Here is a 10150-nt window from a genome sequence, read left to right as displayed (position 1 = left end):
CATGGAGGCGAAAATAATTACAACTTAGCATTAATACTGGAGTGATATATGTGCAGATGATAATGTGCAAGTAGAGATACTGGGGTGCAAAAGAGCAAGAGGGTAAGTAATAATATGGGGATGAGGTAGTCGGGTGTGATATTTACAGATTGGCTGTGTACAGGTACAGTGATCGGTAAGCTGCTCTGACAGCTGATGCTTAAAGTTAGAGAGGGAGATAAAAGACTCCAGCTTTACAGAATTTTGCAATTTGTTCCAGTCATTGGCAGCAGAGAACTGGAAGGAAAGGCGGCCAAATTAAGTGTTGGCTTTGGGGATGACCAGTGCAATATACCTGCTGGAGCATGTGCTACAGGTGGGTGTTGCTATGGTGACCAGTGAGCTGAGATAAGGCGGGGCTTTACCTAGCAAAGACTTATAGGTGACCCGGAGCCAGTGGGTTTGGCGACGGATATGTAGTGAGGGCCAGCATAGAGGTTGCAGTGGTGGGTAGTATATGGGGCTTTGGTGATAAAACGGATGGCACTGTGACAGACTACATCCAGTTCGCTGAGTAGAGTGTTGGAGGCTATTTTGTAAATGACATTGCCGAAGTCAAGGATCGGTAGGAGAGTCAGTTTTATGAGGGTATGTTTGGCAGCATGAGTGAAGGAGGCTTTGTTGCGAAATAGGAAGTCGATTCCAGATTTAATTTTGGATTGGAGATGCTTAATGTGAGTCTGGAAGGAGAGTTTACAGTCTAACCAGACACCAAGGTATTTGTAGTTGTCCACACATTCTAAGTCAGAACCGTCCAGAGTAGTGATGCTAGTCGGGAGGGTGTGGGCAGCAATCGGTTGAAGAGCATGCACTTAGTTTTACTTGCATTTAAGAGCAGTTGGAGGCCACGGAAGGAGAGTTGTATGGCATTGAAGCTCGACTGGAGTTTAGTTAACACAGTATACAGAATGGTGTGGTCTGCGTAGAGGTGGATCAGAGAATCACCAGCAGCAAAAGCGACATTATTGATATATACAGACAAAAGAGTCGGCCCGAGATTTGAACTCTGTGGCACCCCCATAGAGACTGCCAGAGGTCCGGACAACAGGCCCTCCGATTTGACACACTGAACTCTTTCTGAAAAGTAGTTGGTGAACCAGGTGAGGCAGTCATTTGAGAAGCCAAGGCTACTGAATCTGCTGATAAGAATGCGGTGATTTACAGAGTCGAAAGTCTTGGCCAGGTCGATGAATATGGCTGCACAGTACTGTCTTTTATCGATGGCGGTTATGATATCGTTATGGACCTTGAGCGTGGCTGAGGTGCACCCATGACCAGCTCAGAAACCAGTTTGCATTGTGGAGAAGGTACGGTGGGATTCGAAATGGTCGTTGATCTGTTTATTAACTTGGCTTTTGAAGATTTTAGAAAGGCAGGGCAGGATGGATATAGGTCTATAACAGTTCGGGTCTAGAGAGTCTCCCCCTTTGCCTTGCCGGTTCCCCTCTTTCCACTGGGATTCTCTGCCTCTAACCCTATTACAGGGGCTGAGTCACTGACTTACTGGTGTTCTTCCATGCCGTCCATGGGAGGGGTGCGTCACTTGAGTGGGTTGAGTCACTGACGTGGTCTTCCTCTCTGGGTTGGCGCCCCCCCTTGGATTGTGCCATGGCGGAGATTTTTGTGGGCTATACTCGGCCTTGTCTTCGGACGGTAAGTTGGTGGTTGTAGACATCCCTCTAGTGGTGTGGGGGCTGTGCTTTGGCAAAGTGGGTGGGGTTATATCCTGCCTGTTTGGCCCTGTCCGGGGGTATCATCGGATGGGGCCACAGTGTCTTCTGATCCCTCTTGTCTCAGCCTCCAGTATTTATGCTGCAGTAGTTTATGTGCCGGGGGGCTAGGGTCAGTCTGTTACATCTGGAGTATTCTCTTGTCTTATCCGGTGTCCTGTGTGAATTTAAATATGCTCTCTCTAATTCTCTCTTTCTCTCTTTCTTTCTTTCTCTCGGAGGACCTGAGCCCTAGGACCATGCCTCGGGACTACCTGGCATGATGACTCCTTGCTGTCCCCAGTCCACCTGGCCATGCTGCTGCTCCAGTTTCAACTGTTCTGCCTGCGGCTACGGAACCCTGACCTGTTCACCGGACGTGCTTGTTGCACCCTCGACAACTACAATCATTATTATTATTTGACCATGCTGGTCATTTATGAACATTTTAACATCTTGACCATGTTCTGTTATAATATCCACCCGGCACAGCCAGAAGAGGACTGGCCACCCCTCATAGCCTGGTTCCTCTCTAGGTTTCTTCCTAGGTTTTTGGCCTTTCTAGGGAGTTTTTCCTAGGGAGTTTTTCCTAGCCACCGTGCTTCTTTCACATGCATTGCTTGCTGTTTGGGGTTTTAGGCTGGGTTTCTGTACAGCACTTTGAGATTTCAGCTGATATACGAAGGGCTATATAAATAAATTTGATATGATTTGATGACGGCGGCAGCTTTCCAATCTTTGGATAGGCTAGTAATTGGGGTTGCAACAATTTTGGCGGACAATTTTAGAAAGAGAGAGTCCAGGTTGTCTAGGCCAGCTGATTTGTAGGGATCCAGATTTTGCAGCTCTTTCAGAACATCAGCTGTCTGGATTTGGGTGAAGGGGGGGGGGGGGGGGGGGGGGGGGGGGGGGGCTTGGGCAAGTTTCTGCAGGGGGTGCTGAGATGTTGGCCGGGGTAGGGGTAGCCAGGTGGAAAGCATGGCCAGCCGTAGAAAAATGCTTATTGAAATGATTGATTGTCTTAGATTTATCGGTGGTGACAATGACGATGTTTTTGTGCTGGTTAAGGGCAGTCAAGTCGGGGGTGAACCAAGGGCTATATCTGTTCTTAGTTCTACATTTTTTTGAATGGGGCATGCTTATTTAAGATGGAGAGGAAAGCACTTTTGAAGAGCCACCAGGCATCCTCTACTGACGGGATGAGGTCAATATCCTTCCAGAATACCCGGGCCATGTCGATTAGAAAGGCCTGCTCGCTGAAGTGTTTTAGGGAGCGTTTCCGCGGACCCATTACGCACGCAGGCAATGATCGCTGAGATCCTGGTTGAAGACAGCAGAGGTGTATTTAGAGGGCAAGTTGGTCAGGATGATATCGAAGTGCCCATTGTTACGGATTTAAGGTTGTACCTAGTAGGTTCCTTGATAATTTGTGTGAGATTGAGGGCATCTAGCTTAGAATGTAGGACGGCTGGGGTGTTAAGCATATCAATTAACTTTTTCAGTAGCAGTAGGAATACATCCACATTGATGGAAATAGCAGAACAAAAGCTTTCCAGACAGACATGAAACATCTTGAGTGGTAGACTGCAGGCGAAAGGTATACCAGAAGGGTGTGCAGTCAAGACTGTCCAGAGTTGGAATGCAGTCTGGACACAGAGGAGCGCAGGCCCTTGTAGAAAGACTGGAAATCAAATTTCTCGAGCAGGACATTAACAATTATGAAGGACACTGTCTACTGGAAAGCTTAGAATATTGTCTTCAATGCATGTTCATAGCAACATTTTTTTAAATGTGTTCTGTCTTTTGAAATAATATATTGGTCAATGTCAGAGGAGGCTGGTGGGAGGACGGGCTCATTGTAATGGCTGGAATAAATTAATGGAACGGTATCAAACATTTACAAACCACTTGTTTAACTCTGTTCCATTAATTCCATTCCAGCCATTACAATGAGTCCGTCCTCCTTTAACTCATCCCACCAGCCTCCACTGATTACTGTATATACGCCTAGAACCTATGAGACTAGCTAATTAGGCTACATACCAGCTCAAGATGAAAGTTTCATTCACTTACATTTACATATTCAAACATTTCTTACAGTACTCTTCATTTCAAACTTTTCCAAAGTTCTCCAGACCAATCAATACCAGTTGTAACCAGTGATGACCCGTCATTCAGGGCAGGTGGGGTAGAGCCCCACCTGTTTTGAGCCCCACATTTCCCAAAGCTTTAAATGATAACCATTCAACATTGTCCATGCTGTCCATTCAGCATGATTTCTGCCACGCTCAAAACATCTGTTAACTCTGAACTGGGAAATCAGACTTCAGTGAGTTCAAAACAACTGGGAACTCTGGAAAAAATGAGCTCCGACTGGGAAAATACGTTTTGAACGGTCATCCAACTCGGAATTGTAAGTCTGTAACTCGGGCTTCTTTCTAGAGCACTGACCTGAAGATCACTGACGTCATCATGATTCAACCATGTTTTTTTCCAGAGTTCCCAGTTGTCATGAAAGCACTATTCATCCAGAGAATGCCAGACTTTGATAATAAAGTAAATGACAAAATTTGCCCACGAAGGACCGCTGCACCACCTTCATGTTCAAGTCAGCACAGCACAAGGTGAGTCCAAACATGTCTTGTATGCTTCTGCATAAATTATGTAATATGCCAAGGAGATATGTATACTGTAGCTAAGAAAGTAATACTGAGTGTATGTTGTGTAGTAAGCTGTTAATAGCCCATGTGCCCCACCCTAATAATTTGGTCTATTTTCTCCTCTTAACTTTGCCTACTGTTCTGACTTGGTGGTGCACATGTAGCCTATAACCTGTTTTAGAGAAATGTCATCATCAAATATTGTAAGAGCTTTCATTGTCTGCTGATATGCCCCTTTATTTATCCTAAGGTTCAGACTTGGTTTACAGGGAGAACACTGTAAGAACGGCCCATGTTCTGAATTCTGTCGCTGTACTGTTGGGACTACTTTGTGTAGGCCCTAACAGTTTGTGGGCAACGTTTGTCACCATTATAGTGAAACGAATCTATTGTTTAGTGTTGTTGCTTTTCCGGCATTCATCCCTCTTTTTTTGGTTTATCCCACCAAGCTTTACATGCTAAAATCGTCACTGGTTGTAATATTAACTTACCATATGTATCCATCTTTGCACACATGCCAGTAAATTTTCTGATAGGACACCTTGAGCAGGCCTTTCTTCTGGAGGTATTTGACAACCTTAATTTGACCTTTTAAGCTGTTTTTTTGGCTAAAATATATGACTTAGCACACGAGCTATGTTCAATTAAAAATCCTTGGGTCAGGTAAAAACAGTATTGGATTTGGGTGCGCACTTTAAGAGTAAAAATTTGTATCCAGCTGGAAATTGGACCAAAAAAAGAGACGTTCACTTGTTCACATGTTGTTTAACGTCATCGAGGACAAAACGCAGTGACAGTCAACGCTGACCAAGGCCAATCATGGTAAGTAAATAGTAAGATATTATTGTAGTTACGATTTTGAATTGAATTTGTCTTGATAATCGGTGGATTTCATGTGACAACTCAGTGCAAATGAGGAGCCTTTTGTGGGACCATCTCGTTCTCGGTCCCAGTCTGTCTTTAGCAACATAGCTAGCTAGCTAACGTTAGCTAAGGACTAAGTGACACAGCTGGAATTTAGCTGGTTTACACAAACAGTAGCTAGCTAGTTGTATTTTGCAAATTATATTATCTAGCTAACAATGTAACAGACGAAAAAGGCATGTTAATCGTTGCCATAGCAAGATAAGCCAGTTTGCTGACAGTTGTTAGGCAAGCCAGTTTACATTGGTTACAGTAAACTACAGTAGGTAGCTAGCTAAATACAATATAATAGTATTAGCTAGGAGCCTGGCTATAGCTTTTTCATGTGTAGCCGAATAGAAGCCCACTCAAATAGTCCGGATCTAATTTAGATGTTCTTCATAAACAAATGTAAAGTCACTAGCCTAACAACCTCAGTTAATAAGCTAGCTAAGATTAATATTAATAGCTTAGCCAAACCATTTGCTGGTAGTTACTGTTAGCTAGACAAGCTGGCTGCTTTAGCTTGCTAGCTAGTTGTATGCAAGGGCTCTAGCCAGCTCATTATGTGACCTTTATTTAACTAGGCAAGTCAGTTAAGAACAAATTCTTATTTACAATGACAGCCTACACTGGAAGACGCTTTGCCAATTGTGCACCACCCTATGGGACTCCCAATCACAGTCAGATGTGATTGATGCAGCCTGGATTCAAACCAGGTACTGCAGTAATGCCTCTTGCACTGAGAAGCAGTAATGCCTCTTGCACTGAGAAGCAGTGTCTTAGACCACTGCACCACTTGGGAGCCAATAGAAATTGTTACCAACATTGGAGTTACTTAAGAAGTGATAACGTAATACAACCAAAATTATATACAATGTAGACAAATAGTAATAGCTCCCATGTGATAATATCTGTAATTACATTTGTATTCCTACAATAATTCCTGATGCATTAATTTAATTAACCTTAGAAGTATTATACAGTGTTGCACTTGTAATAGCCATAGCGGGAATGAATACCTGCAATTAGATAAACGTACATTTTAGTACCATTTTAGATGAGAGCTCACTAGACCCTTAGTGATTCTGAAAACCATGTTTGTATGTCCCACACATTTATAATGGGTTCCTTTTGGAGTGGAGGACACCTTTTTCAACAGCACTTTGGTTTACACTGAAAATGTGTTATTTGTTCATCCATAGAATGTCTTACAAACAATGTAAGAAGATGGCCTCATCAGCAGAGATTGATGCCATAACTGAATTGGTAGATGTCGAGATCCCTAAGTAAGATGTATGGGAACCAACTGTGGTTGCTGTAGATGATTATGTACCTCCCATAGATGGTAAGTATTGCTTGATTCATCATCATTTTTGTTTCCAGTAGAAACAACAATACAATTATTTGGGGGAGAATGTTAAATATCTGACCTGACAAAAGTACCAGACTCTGCTGGCTTTTTGATATTGTTTATGTGACGAATCTGTAATGTTGACACTGCAAAGTGCTAGCTAGTAGGTAGAACCTTGGTAAGTAAGCTTCAAATTAGGCAAAAATGACTATGTGTATGCGACATGAGCACAGCTAGTCATGAATGTGTCATTTCACATCACAAAAGGGGTGGGCCCAAGTACGCAAACTCATTCATTCATGATAACATTTTGGCAGAAATGTGCTGCCTGTGTAGACTACTGCCTGATTGGCTTGGCTGCATCCATGCACAAAGGAAATTAGTTAATATAATGGAGGTATTATGATAAGCGTGCTTGCTGAGAGCAAGAACACTCTTGTTATTCCGCATTCTTAATTTTATTATTCCTCTTCCGTCCACTTTCTTGTGCTCCCTATCTACTTTAAAAAACGTTTAAAGTATTATCACCACTGTATTCAGTCCAGGGTTACATGCTATTTCTAGCTATGACTTTTCTTCTTCATACTACTTTTACTTTTTATGCTACAGACCTTTTAATACCCCAAAGCTCCCATAGACTCCAATTCAATTTCCTCAACATTCCAAACTGGCCATTGTTAAGTCTGCTGAATTCGATCTCTTGTAATTTCAAATTCAAGCAGATGCTGAGTACTTTAAGGGCTGCTTAACACCCACTTTGATACCATTTATTTTATTTCTATCTTTCACTACCCTAAATACCCCAACTACCAATGAATGGAATTCTATGGGAGATATGCGTTTACATCGGCACACGCTCATTGTTTAAGCTAGATACTCCATTTATCTTTCCAGAGCCTTTAAATAAAAAATAACCGTTAACAATCCAATTACTCAATGATTCTGTTAAGTATAGGAATCAATTCAATCTTATCAATACAAAACCATAGCATGTGTGTGAGTGCCAGTGAGAGGGAAATGGAGGGATTCAAGTCAATGCCTTGATAGCTCTATTGTTTAATTACCTTAACACAAACCATGTGGGGAAAAAATTACTTGTCTAACTGCACAGTCAGGTTCAGTATAATTATCTTCATGTGTAACTGGAAAAGGTTTGTTCTGTAACATATGACTAACTCCTTTTATGTTTCAGGGGACAACGTTGACAAGATGTGTTAGTCGGACAATAGCTCAGATTTTTCAAGCTCAGACGGCTCGTCATCCACTGACAGTGAATATGAAAAAAAGAAGAAGAAGAAGGGTAAAAAAAGGAAACAGCTAAATCCAGAGGTGTGTCATGACACTGCACACATTTAAATAATATATTCCTTGAAATCAACGAACATTAGACACTTTTTGTGTGTTTAAAGGCAAGCTAGCATACTCAAGCTGTCATATGGCATGTATATTCATGGAACACAAATGAGAAAAAGTTTAAATTTAAAGTTCTTTCAATACTACTATAGAGTGGAAATTCAACAATAATTGCCCACACCCACGGAAAATCCCAATGTCAGGTCGGAAAGGCCCAACGATTGAAAAGGGGGAAAAAACGGCCAGCTCCCTCTCGCTCCCAGAAAAATTACTATGTTTTACAACTAAGGTCGTACAGTTGAAGTTGGAAGTTTACATACACCTTAGCCAATTACATTTAAATTCAGTTTTTCACAATTCCTGACATTTAGCCCTAGTAAAAATTCCCTGTCTTAGGTCAGTTAGGATCACCACATTATTTTAAGACTGTGAAATGTCAGAACATTACTAGAGAGAATTATTTATTTCAGCTTTTATTTCTTTCATCACATTCCCAGTGGGTCAGAAGTTTACATACTGTACACTCAATTACTATTTGGTAGCATTGCCTTTAAATTGTTTAACTTAGGTCAAACATTTCGGGTAGACTTCCACAAGCTTCCCACAATAAGTTGGGTGAATTTTGGCCCATTCCTCCTGACAGAGCTGGTGTAACTGAGTCAGGTTTGTAGGCCTCCTTGCTCGTGCACACTTTTTCAGTTCTATCCACAAATGTTCTATGTGATTGAGGTCAGGGCTTTGTGATGGCCACTCCAATACCTTGACTTTGTTGTCCTTAGGCTATTTTGCCACAACTTTGGAAGTATGCTTGGGGTGATTGTCCATTTGGAAGACCCATTTGCGACCAAGCTTTAACTTCCTGCGGATGTCTTGAGATGTTGCTTCAATATATCCACATAATTTTCCCTCCTCATGATGCCATGTATTTTGTGAAGTGCACCAGTCCCTCCTGCAGCAAAGCACCCCCACAACATGATGCTGCCACCCCTGTGCTTCATGGTTGGGATGGTGTTCTTCAGCTTGCAAGCCTCCCCCTTTTTCCTCAAAACATAACGATGGTCATTATGGCCAAACAGCTATATTTTTGTTTCATCAGACCAGAAGACATTTCTCCAAACAGTACGATCTTTGTCACCATGTGCAGTTGCAAACCGTAGTCTGGCTTTTTTATGGTGATTTTGGAGCAGTGGCTTCTTCCTTGCTGAGTGGCCTTTTCAGATTATGTCGATATAGGACTTGTTTTACTGTGGATATAGATACTTTTGTACCTGTTTCCTCCATCATCTTCACAAGATCCTTTGCTGTTCTTCTGGGATTGATTTGCACTTTTTGCACCAAAGTACGTTCATCTCTAGGAGACAGAACGTGTCTCCTTCCTGAGCGGTATGACGGCTGTGTGGTCCCATGGTGTTTATACTTGCATACTATTGTTCGTACAGATGAATGTGGTACCTTCAGGTGTTTGGAAATTGCTCCCAAGGATGAACCAGACATGTGGAGGTCTACAATTTTTTTTCTGAGGTGTTGGCCGATTTCTTTAGGTTTTCAAGCAAAGAGGCACTGAGTTTGAAGTTAGGCCTTGAAATACATCCACAGGTACACCTCCAATTGACTCAAATTATGTCAATTAGCTTATCAGAAGTTTCTAAAGCCATGAAACAATTTTCGGGAATTTTCCAAGCTTTTTAAAGGCACAGTCAACTTAGTGTATTTTAACTTTGACCAACTGGAATTGCGGTACAGTGAATTATAAGTGAAACAATCTGTCTGTCTGTTGGAAAAATGACTTGTGTCATGCACAAAGTAGATGTCCTAACTGACTTGCCAAAACTATAGTTTGTTAACAAGAAATGTGTGGAGTGGTTGAAAAACTAGGTTTAATGACTCCAACCTAAGTGTATGTAAACTTCCGACTTCAACTGTAATTGCAAAAGGGTTTTCTAATGATCAATTTGCCTTTTAAATGTTAAACTTGGATTAGCTAACACAACGTATAAGTATATAATGTTTAAGTGCATAATGTTATATGGACGTATGTCTACAGTTCAGGAAAAAAAAGACTGAAAAAGCAGAGGGTGTTCAAGGTCGTGGGCTACCTTTCAATATAATAATATAACATAGGAGTGATGGTT

The 10150-nt window shown here is 41.8% G+C and overlaps 1 long non-coding RNA gene across 1 annotated transcript; it reads left to right on the top strand.

The window, feature by feature from the left end:
• The first annotated feature begins 5192 nt into the window (after nt 1-5192).
• Nucleotides 5193-7957, top strand: LOC115153727 (uncharacterized). The gene is made up of 3 exons (XR_003867754.1): nt 5193-5230; nt 6517-6659; nt 7858-7957. It is a non-coding gene; the product is annotated as an uncharacterized LOC115153727 (long non-coding RNA).
• The last annotated feature ends 2193 nt before the right edge of the window (nt 7958-10150 follow it).

This window comes from Salmo trutta, chromosome 19, assembly GCF_901001165.1.
Source record: "Salmo trutta chromosome 19, fSalTru1.1, whole genome shotgun sequence".
Taxonomy (NCBI): Eukaryota; Metazoa; Chordata; class Actinopteri; order Salmoniformes; family Salmonidae; genus Salmo; species Salmo trutta.
This window is presented reverse-complemented; position numbering and strand designations above follow the sequence as displayed.